The following is a 20,169-nucleotide window of genomic DNA, read 5'->3' on the forward strand; positions in this document are numbered from 1 at the left end:
TAGACTTTTAATTGTGTTTTTAATCTGTGAATACCCCACACACCCTTATTCTCGGATTAAATAAGACCTGTGTCACTTTCCCCATCTCTGGAGCCAATAGTCTCCCTGGTGTCTGGAACTATCCTGCGCCTGTTTTGTTTGGCCCCTTGTTTTGAGGGAGGTTGAAAACATTGCCTGAATGCGTAGGATCCTTGAAAACAGTATTCTGTAGTTAGACTAGCTATATCACAGGACAAGGACACTCCAACTAAAGTAGCCTTTCATGGATGATGACTGTCAGTGGATATGCATTTCCAACATTTCATATTACATTCTGGTACGAGAAGTTGACAGAAAGATGTGAAAAGTAAGATTTTTTTTAAGGCAGATTTTTTTATGCGCCGAACTGATTTGAATAGCTGCGCGGGCCACCTTAAGCACGTCTCTGATGTCAACAGCAATGAGAGCGAGACTCCAGCCTTATAGCGCTTCTCTGACCTGAGTAGTGTTCTGCGGTTTGAAATGTTTATCTTCGCGTCAGTCTCTGCGCAATTTTCGTATTTTCCCCGATTCATGGTTATTTCAGTCTGCGAGACAAGTCTGTTAGGCTATTCCGTGGCACTTTGCGACACTACCTGAGCCAAATTTCTGCCCGACAAGAGAAAGGTAAGATTACATGCATCCCAAGTCTGGATATCTACAATTTGTGTTTAATTAGACCAGTGAAAGCAAGTAAATGTATTTTGCATTATATTATTGCCTATAAGGTCAGACATAACACGACATATTCGGTTTTTGTGTTAAGTAAAATTTTTTGTGGAAAACATTAAATCAACGTTTTATTCGGACTTCATGCCTAATGCCCGATGTTGTGCCCGGTTGTGCGGGTTAGATGAACTGTCGGGCTTTCAATAGACTCAGAATAAAACCACAGAATATAGGCTTCTGTTAGCATTCGGTATTGTAGGCACAATGTTGCATAGATAAGAATAATACACTCCTTGCTTTCCATTCGGCGTGATTTTGGCTACGGGCGCAGCAGACGGCTTAATCAGAAAACAAAAATGTGCGCGAGCATCTTAACCAAATTTGAACTGTTGCACATGCCAAGATCAATTTGTCATGTCATTCGATTTGCACATTTCCATGGCATGTTGCATTTTCATTATTTGTAGTCTCAATGGAGAATGTTTCTTATTTGGGTATCGGGCTATTAAGCTTCCCGATGTCCTGTGATACTGGTGAATTCAAATATAAAGGCTAATCACGTGTTCAAATATATAGGTAAAGAGGTTTGTCTAACTCTATTGAGAAGAAACATAAATAGACACTGGGGATAAAATCTAGTAGTTTCCGTTTGTAATTCAATGTGTTTTACCCCATTTTATAGATGACAGTACTTAAGTAGGCGCTTGAAGGTTCTTTATAAAGCTGCGTTGTGAAGCATTCTTTGATCATCCTACAGCCCGAAAAGCTCTCTGTGCTTGTGGCAGTTTAGTTCAGTAAGAGAGATGAACATATGAAAGTGTCTGGGCTCCAAATGCTGCATTAGTAATAACAGAATAATGCCCATAAACAGGAAAGTAGGCTGTATGTGTGACATGAAGAAATGCCATTTAGCATATGCTTTTATCTAAAGCGACTTACAGTCAGTCGTGCATACGTTTTTTCCGTCATGTATGTGTGGTCCCGGTAATTGAGCTCACCATATTGGCGTTGCAAGCGCCATGCTCTTCCAACTGAGCTACAGAGCACCATCCTATCCGAGAGGGAATGGGTGATCTAGTATGTGTGATCAACAGAATACAATTGGTTTTGTGATGCTATAGTTTATTGTGCTTTATCTGCATTCAGTGTATCAAATATTTGTTGGCTATAGGGGCTCAGTATTCATTTGAAACATGTTTAAAGGGATTAGGAGCATGTTTCATTGTCAGCTCCTCTCCCTTCCAGCGGCCCCAAGGACAGGTTTTCATGGCTATGCATTTTCTTCACACTCCTAGGCTATCTGTATTTAGAGTGCTCTATGCATACTGTATGCTGCATATCTCCAAATTACCATGCTCCTTCTTGTACTAGCTCCTACTTTTCTTTATAGAACACAAACTGTCAGCCCCCTACAGCTGCTGATGCTGATAGTGATGGTGCCATTATGTGTAGATTATTATTCCTTTTGACAGGTGTGAGAGTCTGTGTAGGGAAGGGGTGCAACTTTCACTGGGGGGGGGGGGCATGTCCCCCCACTTTCTGAAATTACATTTTTGCCCCAGTTTTATAATAATAATAATATATGCCATTTAGCAGACGCTTTTATCCAAAGCGACTTACAGTCATGTGTGCATACATTCTACGTATGGGTGGTCCCGGGGATCGAACCCACTACCCTGGCGTTACAAGCGCCATGCTCTACCAACTGAGCTACAGAAGGACATTGTAATGTGATGCAAACAAGGTCAGAAAGATGGTTGGCAATGATTGGAGGTCCACAATATATGTTTAAAATTATACTGTCAATCCTCCATAGGAAATCATTTTTTTTTTTCATTTTTTTTTTTCACCTTTATTTAACCAGGTAGGCTAGTTGAGAACAAGTTCTCATTTGCAACTGCGACCTGGCCAAAATAAAGCATAGCAGTGTGAACAGACAACACAGAGTTACACATGGAGTAAACAATTAACAAGTCAATAACACAGTAGAAAAAATGGGCAGTCTATATACAATGTGTGCAAAAGGCATGAGGAGGTAGGCGAATAATACAATTTTGCAGATTAACACTGGAGTGATAAATGATCAGATGGTCATGTACAGGTAGAGATATTGGTGTGCAAAAGAGCAGAAAAGTAAATAAATAAAAAACAGTATAAAAACAGTATGGGAATGAGGTAGGTGAAAATGGGTGGGCTATTTACCAATAGACTATGTACAGCTGCAGCGATCGGTTAGCTGCTCGGATAGCTGATGTTTGAAGTTGGTGAGGGAGATAAAAGTCTCCAACTTCAGCGATTTTTGCAGTTCGTTCCAGTCACAGGCAGCAGAGTACTGGAACGAAAGGCGGCCAAATGAGGTGTTGGCTTTAGGGATGATCAGTGAGATACACCTGCTGGAGCGCGTGCTACGGATGGGTGTTGCCATCGTGACCAGTGAATTGAGATAAGGCGGAGCTTTACCTAGCATGGACTTGTAGATGACCTGGAGCCAGTGGGTCTGGCGACGAATATGTAGTGAGGGCCAGCCGACTAGAGCATACAAGTCGCAGTGGTGGGTGGTATAAGGTGATTTAGTGACAAAACGGATGGCACTGTGATAGACTGCATCCAGTTTGCTGAGTAGAGTGTTGGAAGCCATTTTGTAGATGACATCGCCGAAGTCTAGGATCGGTAGGATAGTCAGTTTTACTAGGGTAAGCTTGGCGGCGTGAGTGAAGGAGGCTTTGTTGCGGAATAGAAAGCCGACTCTTGATTTGATTTTCGATTGGAGATGTTTGATGTGAGTCTGGAAGGAGAGTTTGCAGTCTAGCCAGACACCTAGGTACTTATAGATGTCCACATATTCAAGGTCGGAACCATCCAGGGTGGTGATGCTAGTCGGGCATGCGGGTGCAGGCAGCGATCGGTTGAAAAGCATACATTTGGTTTTACTCGCGTTTAAGAGCAGTTGGAGGCCACGGAAGGAGTGCTGTATGGCATTGAAGCTCGTTTGGAGGTTAGATAGCACAGTGTCCAATGACGGGCCGAAAGTATATAGAATGGTGTCGTCTGCGTAGAGGTGGATCAGGGAATCGCCCGCAGCAGGAGCAACATCATTGATATATACAGAGAAAAGAGTCGGCCCGAGAATTGAACCCTGTGGCACCCCCATAGAGACTGCCAGAGGACCGGACAGCATGCCCTCCAATTTGACACACTGAACTCTGTCTGCAAAGTAATTGGTGAACCAGACAAGGCAGTCATCCGAAAAACCGAGGCTATTGAGTCTGCCGATAAGAATATGGTGATTGACAGAGTCGAAAGCCTTGGCGAGGTCGATGAAGACGGCTGCACAGTACTGTCTTTTATCGATGGCGGTTATGATATCGTTTAGTACCTTGAGTGTAGCTGAGGTGCACCCGTGACCGGCTCGGAAACCAGATTGCACAGCGGAGAAGGTACGGTGGGATTTCGAGATGGTCAGTGACCTGTTTGTTGACTTGGCTTTCGAAGACCTTAGATAGGCAGGGCAGGATGGATATAGGTCTATAACAGTTTGGGTCCAGGGTGTCTCCCCCTTTGAAGAGGGGGATGACTGTGGCAGCTTTCCAATCCTTGGGGATCTCCGACGATATGAAAGAGAGGTTGAACAGGCTGGTAATAGGGGTTGCGACAATGGCGGCGGATAGTTTCAGAAATAGAGGGTCCAGATTGTCAAGCCCAGTTGATTTGTACGGGTCCAGGTTTTGCAGCTCTTTCAGAACATCTGCTATCTGGATTTGGGTAAAGGAGAACCTGGAGAGGCTTGGGTGAGGAGCTGCGGGGGGGGCAGAGCTGTTGGCCGAGGTTGGAGTAGCCAGGCGGAAGGCATGGCCAGCCGTTGAGAAGTGCTTATTGAAGTTTTCGATAATCATGGATTTATCGGTGGAGACCGTGTTACCTAGCCTCAGTGCAGTGGGCAGCTGGGAGGAGGTGCTCTTGTTCTCCATGGACTTCACAGTGTCCCAGAACCTTTTGGAGTTGGAGCTACAGGATGCAAACTTCTGCCTGAAGAAGCTGGCCTTAGCTTTCCTGACTGACTGCGTGTATTGGTTCCTGACTTCCCTGAACAGTTGCATATAACAGGGACTATTCGATACTATTGCAGTCCGCCACAGGATGTTTTTGTGCTGGTCGAGGGCAGTCAGGTCTGGAGTGAACCAAGGGCTGTATCTGTTCTTGGTTCTGCATTTTTTGAACGGAGCATGCTTATCTAAAATGGTGAGGAAGTTACTTTTAAAGAATGACCAGGCATCCTCAACTGACGGGATACCCGGAAGGACATAGAAATATACATAACAGAAAAGAATTGACCATTAGTGATGGAAAGTTCAGCTCATTCCGTTCATTTGAATCAGTAATGCCTAGAGTACGCAGGAAACCCTACCTGTGAATGATGAACTAAAAACTGTAAAGAGTCATACTTTACCAGTAGTGGTGCATGGGGAAAAAAATCACTGGGGGGGAAAGCCATATGACATCCTATGTGTTGTGACAATTACCTTGTTTGCTCTATAAATCCTGTTAGTTCATGCGCCTTGCACCCGTGATATATAGACTTAAGGCCAAGACAATAAGAAGACACAGTGGCAGAATAAATTCACCCACACCTTTGTTTCATCACAAAACCGGAGAGCAACCAATCCGAAGTCCACAAAACATATTGCATGTTGTAACGGTTTTGACTTGAGGTTATTATTTATAGGGGTTCCAGGTAGGTTGTGCCTACCAGAGAAAACATTGGTTTCTCCTTTTAGTTTGGGTGGGAATGAGTCCCATCTGGTCCATCAAGTCTACACCAATACAAAGGACTTATGTAAAAGTCAGGATGGAAATAAACTTTTCATAAACCCTTAAAACATTGGAAAGAACATCAAAAACTATATTATTTTACGTGGGTTGTATGAACAACATCAATGATTACACACACATATAATAATATAACACAATGAGTTCTGGTTCCTCCAGAAATGTCCTGTATCCCCGGGCCTAAAAAGAGTCCAGCCCGGTAAAGGAGTTCAGTGAACTCAAGTGACTTTTGTCACGCAATGTTTGTCCGTTCATTCAGTGTAGCGTAAACACAGTATTAAACATACCATCAATATAACAATTATTTTACCACAGAACTTAAAGCGTATCGACTCTTACTAAGTCCTCAACTACAACTAACTACATAAATCATCACAGTATACCTCACATCAAAACAAATGAAATACCGTATACAAAAAGGTTGTAGTCAGTCGGTCGGTCAGTCAGACAATCCAATCCGCCAACAGATCTCCAGCGGAGAAAGGCCACGAAGAACGGAGAGGTGTAGTCCACGGACGCAAAGAGTGGATCCGATCCTGGGTAAACTCTCTTAGGCTACAAAGCACACGTTTTACGGTAACAAAACAACGGAATAGAGAAGCTTCGGGAACTGAGGGTTGAACACATCCTCATTCACGTCTCCATCACAACCCCACTTTTGCGCAGCTGATGCTGGCTATTTAATTGGGAATTAAAGGGAAAGTACCCTATTGGAAGGAGCTGCACTGAGACGGTTCAGAAAAATTCAGGGCCGTCACACACCCCCTCCCCTGGAAAAAGCCGACCATTGCCCTGGAAGGCACATCTTGGTCGGGGAAACCGAGAAAGGTCTCATCGCTTTCCTCTACAAAAATATTCATGACTTTTTGGAGCTCACGCTCCTCAGCTGAGGGGTCACAGGCCTTAAGGTGTGAGATTTCTGGGTCTGGGAATCCAAGAAAAGTCTCCTCGCTTTCCTCTTCAAAGATATCCAGGACCTTGCGGCGCTCAATCGCCTCCAATTCCTCAGCCGAGGGGTAACAGGCCTTAAGGTGTGAGACATGGACAACGCGCATATCTTCACCTGTGTCCTCTTTCACCACTCGGTAGTTCAAAGGGCCCATCTGCTCCACAATCCTATATGGTCCTTGCCATTTAGGAGCGAGCTTGGCCGAGAAGAATTGTTCAGCTTTCGAGTAAGGATGAGAGCGAAGCCACACCCGATCACGAAGCTGGAACTGCATGCCTCGTCTGTTCTTATCATTACTCTTCTGCTTGAGTCGAGCCTCGATCATGTTCTTTGAGACAAGAGCTCTCAAGTCATGGAGATGGACTACCTGGTCATAGCAAGCAGTGTCTGGAGTAAGCTGCTGGGGCTGTAGCACCATATCGAAGGGTCCTCGAAGTGGACGACTTAGGTTCAGCTCTGCAGGTGTGACTCCAGTGGACTCTTGCACAGCAGAATTCAGGGCAAATCGAAACTCGTGAAGGTGCTTGTCCCAGGGTTTGTGCTGCGTCCCTACATAGGAAGCAATCATTGTCTTCAAGGTTCGATTTACTCTCTCAGTGAGATTGGTCTGTGGGTGATAGGTTCCATCTTTGGCAGGTCTCCTCAAAGAGATCAGAGACAAATTGGGAACCTCGATCAGATAGGATGTAATCAGGCACTCCCAAGCGAGTCAGGATCTCTTTCGTAAGGATGTTAGAGACGGTCCTTGCTGTGGCCTGACACAGGGAAAAGAGCTCCACCCACTTTGAATAATAATCAACAAAAACAAACATGTACACATTCTGATTGGAGCTTCTAGGAAATGGACCCATCAAATCCACTCCTAACATTTCCCAAGGTCGGGTAACCACCGTTTGCTGCAACTTGCCAGCAGGCTTTCTACCTTCTGGTTTGTACATTTGACAAACCTGACAGTTTCGGATGTGTGACTTCACATCCATGCTCAGATGTGGCCAGGACAGTAACGCTTGCAACCGCTTGTAGGTTTTGAACCTGCCCAAATGACCAGCTAATGGGTCTTCATGGAAATGTTGAAGCAGTTGAAGGCGTAGAGTTTCAGGTATGTACATTTGGTAGAGTGTTCTGTAAGGTAGTTGTACAACTCGGTAGACTTTGTCTTCCATGATGGTCAGCTTTGTGGTAGGATTGACCATCTTTTCTCCATCTTCCAGGATAGTCTGGTACAAAGCCTGTACTTCTGGATCATCCTGTTGGGCTTTCCATATGGCCTCATCAGAGATGGGAAAGTCCATTTTGGGCGAGTCTCGACTGCTTGACAGGACAGTAGCACATGTAAGATGAGGGCCACCGATATCACAAGCAGGAGCTCTGGACAAGGCATCTGGAACAGTGTTGTAACCGTAAAGCTCATCTTATGAGTCTGGTGCTTGGTTTGTTGGTCTTGAACACCCACACAAGGGAGGAATGGTCAGTGACCACAGTGAAGTGTCTTCCCTCCAGGTAGTACCTCCACTTTTCCAAAGCCCAGACAACTGCAAGGCACTCTTGCTCGGTTGTGGAGTAGTTCCGTTCTGCTCCATTCAATGTCCGACTGGCGAACGCTAGCACTTCTTCAGTGCCAAGTCCAGTCTGTTGGACTAGGACAGCACCAAGTACAACATCACTTGCATCAGTGTAAACAACAAAAGGGCAATCAAAGTTGGGATGACCTAAAATGGGAGGTGTGACGAGGTGTCGTTTCAGGGTTTCAAAGGAGGTCTGGCACTCTGCCGTCCATTGGAATTTTGCTCCTTTTCGCTTCAACGCGTTGAGGGGTTCTGCCACCTGGGAGAAGTTCGACACAAACCGATGGTACCATTCAGCCATACCAAGGAACCGTTGAAGGGCCTTGAGTGTGGTTGGCACAGGGAAGTCTTACATGAATGCCGTCGAAAGACACAATATGGCCAAGGAACTTCAGGGAGGTTTGGCAGAAGTTGCTCTTCTTCATATTCAAGGTCAGACCAGCTTCACTTAGCTTGTCCAACACTGCTTGAAGATCTTGAAAGTGTCTTTCTCTGTTCTGAGAGTAGATAATTATATCGTCCAGGTAGACGAAACAGATCTTCCTTTTGAGCTCACCTAACGCAATCTCCATGAGTCTTTGGAAAGTGGCAGGAGCATTCTTTAATCCAAAGGGCATCACCTTAAAGGAAAACAAGCCCTCAGCACAGACAAAAGCAGTCTTGTCCTTGCTTTCCTGGTCCATCTCAACCTGCCAATAACCACTATTGAGGTCAAGGGTAGTGAACACAACAGCGCCAGACAATGACTCCAGGATCTCATGGATGGTGGGAAGAGGATAGGCATCAGTCTGGGAAACATTGTTGATCTTCCTATAGTCCACACAAAATCTAAGACCACCAGTCTTTTTTGGGATGAGGACAACAGGAGCAGCCCAGGGAGAGGAGGAACGTTCTATTATATCTTGGGTTAACATATCATTTATGAGTCCCTTTTGGATGATTAGCGTCGCTGGGGACAAACGATATGGCTTTTGCTTGATCGGCATTTCCTGTGTAAGGAATATTTTGTGCTTCAGGAGCCCGGTGCGTCCTAGCTTTGAAGTACATACATCAGCATTATTCTGCAGCTGTTCCAACAGCCTTAACTCCTCTGGCTGTTCCAGCTGAGCTCTTCTCACAGCCTGTAAAAGGAGATCGTCAGAAGGATTATCAAGGGTTAGTGGTACCGGAGCAACGGCAGAGAAGAGTGCCACATTTGAACCCCAATCATGTAACTTTTTAGCTTCTGATTGGTGCGGTATTAACTGAAAGGAAGGGGATGTCGATGGGGGGGGGCGTAGGCAGTGACTCTTGGAGTTTCAGCTCTGGTTAAAGCACCCAGAGAAGGATGGTCATTCCTGCGAAGAGAGTTAGGTGTGTTGGCCTGTTGTGATTTGTGCTTTCTGGAAGGGTTTACTTGATACGGTCTTGGACATGTAGCTGAAGAATGTCCCTTTTGGCTACATCTCCAACAGAACATGAGAGGGGTCTTGGCTGGAGACTCTGGCTGTTGTTGATGGTCTGTCTTGGGTAACTGTTTGGGTGTCTGTTTCTTTCTCTGGTCATATTGCTGTTGGCATTCTCTGTCCTTCTCAAACTGCTGTCCCAAGCGAACCAGTCCATCGACAGTGGTGACTCGTTCTCTGAGTTGACTGGCTAGTAGTGGGTTGATGTTCTTCAAGATCAATTAAATGACATCTTCCTCCTCAATGCCAGGTTTCCACCTTCTGCACAGGGAGTGGTAACCGTATGCAAAGTCACGGATACTCTCTTTCTCTCTTTGTACTCAATTTCTGACTCTGTCTGCCAATTCATCTGTGTAGTCCTCAGACAGAAATGCAGAAGAAAACTTGGCCTCAAAGTCAGCCCAGGAGGTAGTGGTGAGACGTGCCACATCCCACCAGTCTCGAGCTGTTCCATGCAACACATTCCTCAATGTGGCAAGGAGTTCTTCGTCAGCCAGGGGATTGAGGGCAAGAAAGTCACGACATCTTTCTAGATACATTATCGGATCAGGACTGTCATCTTTTTTCCCAAAGGTGGGAAATTGCAATTTAATGGGCATCGCCCCCACATGACATCTACTCAAATCACCACGAACAAACGAGCTAGGAGGGATTGAGGAAGTAGAGGGGGAGGGAGTTATCTGACCATGAAAATGAACACCAGGATGCATGGTGGATTGCATCCTGCAAGGGGTGGCTGTAGCATGGCCTGGTCTTGGCTGTTCAGAGGTGCCAGCTTGGCCCTCAGTGGTCTGAAATGAAGTGGACACCAGGGAAACTCTGTGTAAGGAGTTGTGCCTAATGGAGGCCATGTCCACAGACACGTCATCCAACATTTTAACACAATTAGAGAGTTCTGTCTGCAAGTGGCCTACAGTGTTAACCATGGGAGAAAAAACAGAATTAACGTCCTTGAGGACCTCAGTGTGGTGATGTTGCAGGCGCCATTGGAGAGTGGCAGTGAGTTGGTTTCGTTGGTAGTCAAACTGCCTGTCCATGACACCAGTAATTTCCCATCTTCCACTCTCACTGAGCTCTGTCAGCGTGTGGGTTAGAGTGTTCATTGAGTTTCTGAATTCCATGGCACTCTGTTGTTGCTCTTCCCTTAGACATTTGAAATTATGGTGGATAAGAGTTTGGAGATGTTGTTGAGTCCGACGAATATCAAGGATGTCACCTTGAAGTTGACTACAACTTGACTACAACCTCTGGAGATAAACCAGACAATGGAGGAAGGTTGGGTGTCAGAGGGAGGGCTAGCTCAGTACTTCCACACAGATCCATGTCAATAAGTGAGTAACTGGTTAGACCTCCTATGGCCTGTGGTCCAGACCAAGCATTCAGATTCCTAGGGCTCTGGTCCAAATCCATTATCTCCATTCACATTATGATTGGTATTATCAGCTTGATGGTCAGAATGGCCCTGTGTATTCCCATTGACAGGTATGACATGGATGAACACATTATCTTGGGGTGAATCCATTGTTTTAATTCCACACAAAAGATTTGCTTTGGTTAGTTCTCAATGTTGAGCTGTCCCATCTGGGGTACCATTTTTTATGTAACGGTTTTGACTTGAGGTTATTATTTATAGGGGTGCCAGGTAGGTTGTGCCTACCAGAGAAAACATTGGTTTCTCCTTTTAGTTTGGGTGGGAATGAGTCCCATCTGGTCCGTCAAGTCTACACCAATACAAAGGACTTATGTAAAAGTCAGGATGGAAATAAACTTTTCATAAACCCTTAAAACATTGGAAAGAACTTCAAAAACTATATTATTTTGCGTGGGTTGTATTAACAACATCAATGATTACACACACATATAATAATATAACACAATGAGTTCTGGTTCCTCCAGAAATGTCCTGTACCTCGGGCCTAAAAAGAGTCCAGCCTGGTAAAGGAGTTCAGTGAACTCAAGTGACTTTTGTCACACAATGTTTGTCCGTTCATTCAGTGTAGCGTAAACACAGTATTAAACATACCATCAATATAACAATTATTTTACCACAGAACTTAAAGCGTATCAACTCTTACTAAGTCCTCAACTACAACTAACTACATAAATCATCACAGTATACCTCACATCAAAACAAATGAAATACCGCATACAAAAAGGTTGTAGTCAGTCGGTCGGTCAGTCAGACAATCCAATCCGCCAACAGATCTCCAGCGGAGAAAGGCCACGAAGAACGGAGAGGTGTAGTCCACGGACGCAAAGAGTGGATCCGATCCTGGGTAAACTCTCTTAGGCTACAAAACACACGTTTTACGGTAACAAAACAACGGAATAGAGAAGCTTCGGGAACTGAGGGTTGAACACATCCTCATTCACGTCTCCATCACAACCCCACTTTTGCGCAGCTAATGCTGGCTATTTAATTGGGAATTAAAGGGAAAGCGCCCTATTGGAAGGAGCTGCAAAAAAGCTTCACGGTTCAGAAAAATTCAGGGCCGTCACAATGTAACAAACAGTTACATGACCTACAGCATGGTCAACCAAGTTAATGTTTCCAACATTTTCTGACTACTAAACAACAATTGATTTAGAAACACTGAGAGTTACCGCAAGTCGCAAAGAAAACAGTTCCTGCCTCCACTATTCCAGCACCATTTCAATATAATCAAATCACCCATGCTTAGTCTAATACAGAGACAACTAGAAGATACCAAAAACAATTTAGTCCAACCAATGCAAGCTAAATATGATGTGGCTGTTTGCATCCTGTAGCTCCAACTCCAAAAAGTTCTGGGACACTGTGAAGTCCATGGAGAACAAGAGCACCTCCTCCCAGCTGCCCACTGCACTGAGGCTAGGGAACACAAATCCATGATTATCGAAAACTTCAACAAGCATTTCTCAACGGCTGGCCATGCCTTCCGCCTGGCTACTCCTACCTCGGCCAACAGCTCCGGCCCCCCCGCAGCTCCTCGCCCAAGCCTCTCCAGGTTCTCCTTTACCCAAATCCAGATAGCAGATGTTCTGAAAGAGCTGCAAAACCTGGACCCGTATAAATCAGCTGGGCTTGACAATCTGGACCCTCTATTTCTGAAACTATCCGCCGCCATTGTCGCAACCCCTATTACCAGCCTGTTCAATCTCTCTTTCATATCGTCTGAGATCCCCAAGGACTGGAAAGCTGCCGCAGTCATCCCCCTCTTCAAAGGGGGAGACACCCTGTACCCAAACTGTTACAGACCTATATCCATCCTGCCCTGCCTATCTAAGGTCTTCGAAAGCCAAGTCAACAAACAGGTCACTGACCATCTCGAATCCCACCGTACCTTCTCCGCTATGCAATCTGGTTTCCGAGCCGGTCACGGGTGCACCTCAGCCACACTCAAGGTACTAAACGACATCATAACCGCCATCGATAAAAGACAGTACTGTGCAGCCGTCTTCATCGACCTTGCCAAGGCTTTCGACTCTGTCAATCACCATATTCTTATCGGCAGACTCAGTAGCCTCGGTTTTTCGGATGACTGCCTTGCCTGGTTCACCAATTACTTTGCAGACAGAGTTCAGTGTGTCAAATCGGAGGGCATGCTGTCCGGTCCTCTGGCAGTCTCTATGGGGGTGCCACAGGGTTCAATTCTCGGGCCGACTCTTTTTTTCTGTATATATCAATGATGTTGCTCTTGCTGCGGGCGATTCCCTGATCCACCTCTACGCAGACGACACCATTGTATACACTTTCGGCCTGACATTGGACACTGTGCTATCTAACCTCCAATCGAGCTTCAATGCCATACAACACTCCTTCCGTGGCCTCCAACTGCTCTTAAACGCTAGTAAAACCAAATGTATGCTTTTCAACCGATCGCTGCCTGCACCCGCATGCCTGACTAGCATCACCACACTGGATGGTTCCGACCTTGAATATGTGGACACCTATAAGTACCTAGGTGTCTGGCTAGACTGCAAACTCTCCTTCCAGACCCATATCAAACATCTCCAATCGAAAATCAAATCAAGAATCGGCTTTCTATTCCGCAACAAAGCCTCCTTCACTCACGCTGCCAAGCTTACTCTAGTAAAACTGACTATCCTACCGATCCTCGACTTTGGCGACGTCATCTACAAAATTGCTTCTAACACTCTACTCAGCAAACTGGATGCAGTTTATCACAGTGCCATCCGTTTTGTCACTAAAGCACCTTATACTACCCACCACTGCGACTTGTATGCTCTAGTCGGCTGGCCCTCGCTACATATTCGTCGCCAGACCCACTGGCTTCAGGTCATCTACAAGGCCATGCTAGGCAAAGCTCCGCCTTATCTCAGCTCACTGGTCACGATGGCAACACCCATCCGTAGCACGCGCTCCAGCAGGTGTATCTCATTGATCATCCCTAAAGCCAACACCTCATTCGGCCGCCTTTCGTTCCAGTACTCTTGCTGCCTGTGACTGGAACGAATTGCAAAAATCGCTGAAGTTGGAGACTTTTATCTCCCTCACCAACTTCAAACATCAGCTAGCTGAGCAGCTAACCGATCGCTGCAGCTGTACATAATCTATTGGTAAATAGCACACCCATTTTCACCTACCTCATCCCCACAGTTTTTATTTATTTACTTTTCTGCTCTTTTGCACACCAATATCGGCAAATTAAGTATAACCAGAAGTCCAAATTACTTCTCCATCCATGGCTCTATTTAGAAAAGTGCCCATTTTAGCTAGCTAGCAAGCCACTGGAGGACAACAACACAACCATATGCAACAATTCAAGTTGTGTCTGTCAATTACATTTTGCCCTCGATGTGATGTGATTGGAGTAAAGCCAAATCCTCACCGGCTTCCCTTGACACTTTTTTTGGTGCGCCAGGACCGTTTACAGTTGACCTCACTCAGTTTGGATCAATGCTGATTGGCTATTATTTTATACTTTTTTATCAAGGGAGGCCAAATGCTCGCTGGCTTCCCTTGCATTCAATGCTACTGGTGTCAAAAATGTCATACTCTTTATGACCAGAGAGCATCAGGTAGATGGCCTACACATACAGAGACAGAGGGGCACTTGGATGCTTTCGCTTGGACGCTTTCTCAGGTGAGATACATTTAGCCTCTTGCCAATTGAAGGAAAATAATGAAACGCAGAGAGACGAAAGATTAATTATTGTATGTTTAACATTTTTTTTTGTTTTTTTTTGCGAAGCCTGACTGGCTTCACTTGTCGTCAATTAATACACACCACTGGATACTACAAGCCTCTCGTTCACATCTCGTTCACCATAGGGGGCAGCAGGCAGGACCTCCTACTGGCGAATGATGAACTGAAAACTCAAAAGAGTCATCATGATTCTACCAGCCTCTCATTCACACGTCGCTCACCATAGAGGGCTTATTGGAGCTGTCATTTGTGACTGAGACGTGTAACCTTGTGCTTTAAACAATGTACATTTGTTGATTGCTAGGCTTACAAATAAGATTATTTCTTGATACATTTGAAATGAGTTCTAGTTGTGGCTGCAACCAGACTAGATTGTGAGCGACTCTTGCCAGAATGTGTTGCTTGACTACCGTCCGTGAGGGTAATATGCGCACACAATGTCATGCGCACACAATGTCATTCGCTAACTGCAGCCCCCCCAAACGATTCATGTTCAAGTTTGTTGAGCAGAGGCTGTGTATGTTTTGGTTCTTCAAAGCTGTGTCCATAATATTCAATAATTAATTAATTGCAATCATGCTTGCAACAACATGTATTTGTCTTCTATGCTCACAATCTATTTCCCTCCGTGCGTGTGACAGACAGTTGGTGGTTGTAGTACGTCTCTGGAGCTGCTGTGATGGAGGAGTGTGTATTAATCCTGCTGTAGGACTCATTGCAGCTAGTACAACCAGGTCAAACAAACAACTAAAATGAACGAGTCACACAGAAAATCTAATCATGAGTCTTGAGTCAGTTAAAAGAGTCGTTCAGAATGAACGAATCGCTCGCTAACTGCACATACAGTGGGGCAAAAAAGTATTTAGTCAGCCACCAATTGTGCAAGTTCTCCCACTTAAAAATATGAGAGAGGCCTGTAATTTTCATCATAGGTACACTTCAACTATGACAGACAAAATGAGAAAAAAAATCCAGAAAATCACATTGTAGGATTTTTAATGAAATTATTTCCAAATTATGGTGGAAAATAAGTATTTGGTCACCTACAAACAAGCAAGATTTCTGTCACTCACAGACCTGTAACTTCTTCTTTAAGAGGCTCCTCTGTCCTCCACTCGTTACCTGTATTAATGGCACCTGTTTGAACTTGTTATCAGTATTAAAGACACCTGTCCACAACCTCAAACAGTCACACTCCAAACTCCACTATGGCCAAGACCAAAGAGCTGTCAAAGGACACCAGAAACAAAATTGTAGACCTGCACCAGGCTGGGAAGACTGAATCTGCAATAGGTAGATGACAGGCAAAAAACTCAGATTACGTGAAATAGGGTCTTCAAAAAAGAATACAATTGTTTGACAACACTGTTTGTAAGCCTTTAATTATATCAAACTCAACCGTTTCTGTTTTCCAGTGACGAAGACATGGACGTCTCATCATGGTACAATGGTGTAGACAAAATGGGTCAACTTTGAGCACCTTCATCTCCTGAATGTTTTAACATTCATGTCTAAAAAGTGACTTTCTGACCACTTCTTCCATGGGAAAACACGCATGGAAAGGGATCAAATGGGATACTGTCAAAAAGTGATTGAATTCAAATGGATTTGCCCTGTAATGTTCAAGTCAACCACAGACGCACAGTGCTCCTCAGGGAACAGTATATAGCTGCTTTCTTTTCACAGTTTGTTTACTGTCGATCTTTCAGACGCATGGATCCTAAACATGTATTATTTATACGGGTGTGTAGTTGTAGGCACAGCCTGTGCCAACGAGTGTCTGAGGCTCCAGCTTTTCTTAATTCAGGAGAGTGATCTGAAAACGTCAGTCACTGTTAGTCTCTCTGGGGTCTTCAGGAACTCTAGCCGAGTGTTAATAACGAGCATCTACCGACTCTCTGACATTACATATTCTTGCTTGATGTCTCTGTTCAACCTGAGTCAGGTACTGTAGTGCTTCTGGGAATAATCATCTTCCAAATAATGTTCTCCTTCCTGGCCAGGGGCTTTATGCAGCACAGTAAGATGTGCCTTGTGGAGTCAAGAGGTCAAAGTGTCATTGCGATTTAATTACACATGACACCAGCCTTGATCCTATTGATGACACTCTGCTGCTTTTTTTCTGGCATGTAAACTACACATAGTGGTGTAGCAAACCCACAGTGCCTGGGGACTGGAGACAAAGGCACAGAGTCACGTCCTCCGTCATTGTAATCACTCTATCCTACAAAAGAGACACCAGACAGTCAAGCCAACCGACCCGAATAAAACGTGACGGTGCTGTGTCAAGCCCCCCGGTAGAATCACAGATTGTAGGGGATTGTGGTATTGTAGCTTGGAGCACGCTCCCTTGCTCCCTTGGCCTCCAGACAAGTGTGTGCACTCAAGCAGTACAGAACAGCCACATCAGCCATCACCCCTGCCCCCTCTTCATCATCCTTACCCCGGGCTGAAAGGAGATGAAGGCAGGGGATAGGGGGGGAAAGAATGGGGATAGAAAAGCAATTGGCTAACTCTATAAATCCAATGCACCTTGGGTACCTAACCCCGACCATGGTGACTGGGAGCTATTATTTAGAATCTGGTAACCGATGCTCTCCTATTAACATTGAGTGGCTTGGCGTCTGCCGGTTGTCTCCCGTGACAACTTTATGCCTGTTATTTACTGCCTGGCACTGCAGGCCTTGCTCTCTGAGCCGCGGACAGAGCTAAGCTCAGTGTGGAGGCTCTGCATTCAAGTCAAACTACCACTCCTTATTATGAAAGAGCAGGGAGGGAAGAGGGTGTATGTTTGCTGGTATGGGTGGGTGTTTTGTATAGTGTGTGTGTGTGTGTGTGTGTGTGTGTGTGTGTGTGTGTGTGTGTGTGTGTGTGTGTGTGTGTGTGTGTGTGTGTGTGTGTGTGTGTGTGTGTGTGTGTGTGTGTGTGTGTGTGTGTGTGTGTGTGTGTGTGTGTCTATACAGTGCATTTGGAAAGTAAACTCCCTCACGACGCCAGGACTGTTATGCAGGTGAATGAGGACCCAAAAGCGACTTGGCGAAAACAGAGTTTTTAATCCAGAAAGAAACTTTACAAAACAAAAAGCATAATACTACTCGTAAAGACGAGAACAGACAGGAGACTTGATCGAGAACTGCAGGTTGCCTCGGGAAGGCACTTGAACCTAGCAGACTCAGACACCTGCTCACCACGCAGCATCTGAGGGAAACACGACACGACAGGGCAAAACATAGACACAGCACGGTGAATTATAGATGAGGATCCGACGGGGCAGGAACGGAAAACAAGGAGAGAAATAGGGACTCTAATCAGGGAAAAGGATCGGGAACAGGTGTGGGAAGACTAAATGATTGATTAGGGGAATAGGAACAGCTGGGAGCAGGAACGGAACGATAGAGAGAAGAGAGAGCGAGAGAGTGAGAGAGGGAGGGGGAGAGAGAGGGATAGAAAGAGGGAAAGAACCTAATAAGACCAGCAGAAGGAAACGAATAGAAGGGGAAGCACGGGGACAAGACATGATAATTAATGACAAAACATGACAAGGACAGCGGAGTCAATCACCACCTTCCGGAGACACCTGAAACCCCACCTCTTTAAGGAATACCTAGGATAGGATAAGTATCCCCCCCCTTTAAGATTTAGATGCACTATTGTAAAGTGACTGTTCCACTGGATGTCATAAGGTGAATGCACCAATTTGTAAGTCGCTCTGGATAAGAGCGTCTGCTAAATGACTTAAATGTAATGTAAATGTAAATGTATTCAGACCCCTTGACTTTTTCCACATTTTGTTACATTTCAGTCTTTTTCTAAAATTGGTTATATAGTTTTTTCCTCCTCATCAATCTACACACAATACCCCAATGACAATACCCCAATGACAAAGCAAAAAAAAACGTTTTTAGAAATGTTTGCAAATGTATTACAAATAAAATTCTGAAATATTACATTTACATAAGTATTCAGACCATTTACTCAGTACTTTGTTGAAGCACCTTTGGTAGCGATTACAGCCTAGAGTATTCTTGGGTATGACATTACAAGCTTGGCACACCTGTATTTGAGAAGTTTCTCCCATCCTTCTCTGCAGATCCTCCCAAGCTCTGTCAGGTTGTATAGGGAGCATCACTGCACAGCTATTTTCACGTCTCTCCAGAGATGTTCGATGGCCTTAAAGTCCGGGCTCTTGTCCACTCAAGGACATTCAGAGACTTGTCCCGAAGTCACTCCTGGGTTGTCTTGGCTGTGTGCTTAGGGTTGTTGGACATTTGGAAGTTGAACCTTTGCCCCCAGTCTGAGGTCCTTGGTGCTCTGGAGCAGGTTTTCATCAAGGACCTCTCTGTACTTTGCTCCGTTCATCTTTTCCTCAATCCTGACTAGTCTCCCAGTCCCTACCGCTGAAAAACATCCCCACAGCATGATGTTGCCGCCACCATGCTTCACCGTATGGATGGTGCCAGGTTTCCTCCAGACTTGATGCTTGACATTGACGCTAAAGTGTTCAATCTTAGTTTCACCATACCAGATCATCTTGTTTCTCATGGTCTGAGAGTCCTTTAGGTGCCTTTTGGCGAACTCCAAGCTGGCTGTCATGTGCCTTTTACTGAGGAGTGGCTTTGGTCTGGCCACTACCATAAAGACCTTATTGATGGAGTGCTGCAGAGATGGTTGTCCTTCTGGAAGGTTCTCTCATCTCCGCCGAGGAACTCTGGAGCTCTGTCAGAGTGACCATCGGGTTCATGGACATCCTCCCTGACCAAGGCCCTTCTCCCCAGATTGCTCAGTTTGGCCAGGCAGCCAGCTCTAGAAAGAGTCATTGCATACATTCCTAAAAAACAGTTTTTGCTTTTCCATCCGAGGTATTGTGTGTAGATTTTTTTATTTAATCCATTTTAAATAAGGCTGTAATGTAACAAAATGTGGAAAAAGTGAAGGAGTCCTTTCTCAATGCACTGTGTGTTCCATATATGTGTGTGTGTTTTCTATGTGTGTGTTTACGCACGTGAGCGTGCGTGTGTGTGTGTGTGCGTGTGCGTCATTTACATGTTTGCTGGTGCGACGGGGCTGGGGGAGTGAGTTGTCACAGACTTTGTGAGCTATGCTCCAAAAGAGGTCATACGTTCTGTCTAGCCAGTCAGGTTTCAGTGCTCTGCTGTTCTGTTTAAGCTTCACACAGCAAGGTGACGTTGTATTTCTTTGTCCTGTCATCCTGAGCAATATTGATGCACATGCTTTTGGTTTCCTTCCTTTTGTCTCTACCTCGGCGTAAACACACAGAGAGGGATAAACGTACGTTTTCCCCTTCTGGATAAATATTTCACAAGCGTTGAATAAATGTTCAAATAAATGCCTGACTGTTGAGGCTTTTATCAGTTATTAATGATTCATTATCTCCGATCCATTGTTGTCCTTGGGCCTTCTCGTTTCCACTACAAAGGCTGTATAATTAGTTGTTAATCAGCAAAGACGGTAATGTTAATTTAATGCTGCATTTTTTAGCCCCCGGTTTACAAAAGTGCATCTAATCCCAATCTATGTGTAAAGAA

General features: G+C 45.0%; 1 protein-coding gene across 1 annotated transcript in view; it reads left to right on the forward strand.

Moving 5' to 3' along the window:
• Positions 1-250: 250 nt before the first annotated feature.
• The window catches only part of LOC124011302 (dystrophin-related protein 2-like), a 281,037-nt gene continuing 261,118 nt past the window's right edge, over positions 251-20,169 (forward strand). Inside the window, exon 1 of the mRNA XM_046324529.1 lies at positions 251-645. The gene's annotated coding sequence lies outside the window, so the exon portion shown is untranslated. The remainder of the gene's footprint in view (positions 646-20,169) is intronic.

This window comes from Oncorhynchus gorbuscha, linkage group LG23, assembly GCF_021184085.1.
Source record: "Oncorhynchus gorbuscha isolate QuinsamMale2020 ecotype Even-year linkage group LG23, OgorEven_v1.0, whole genome shotgun sequence".
Lineage (NCBI taxonomy): Eukaryota > Metazoa > Chordata > Actinopteri > Salmoniformes > Salmonidae > Oncorhynchus > Oncorhynchus gorbuscha.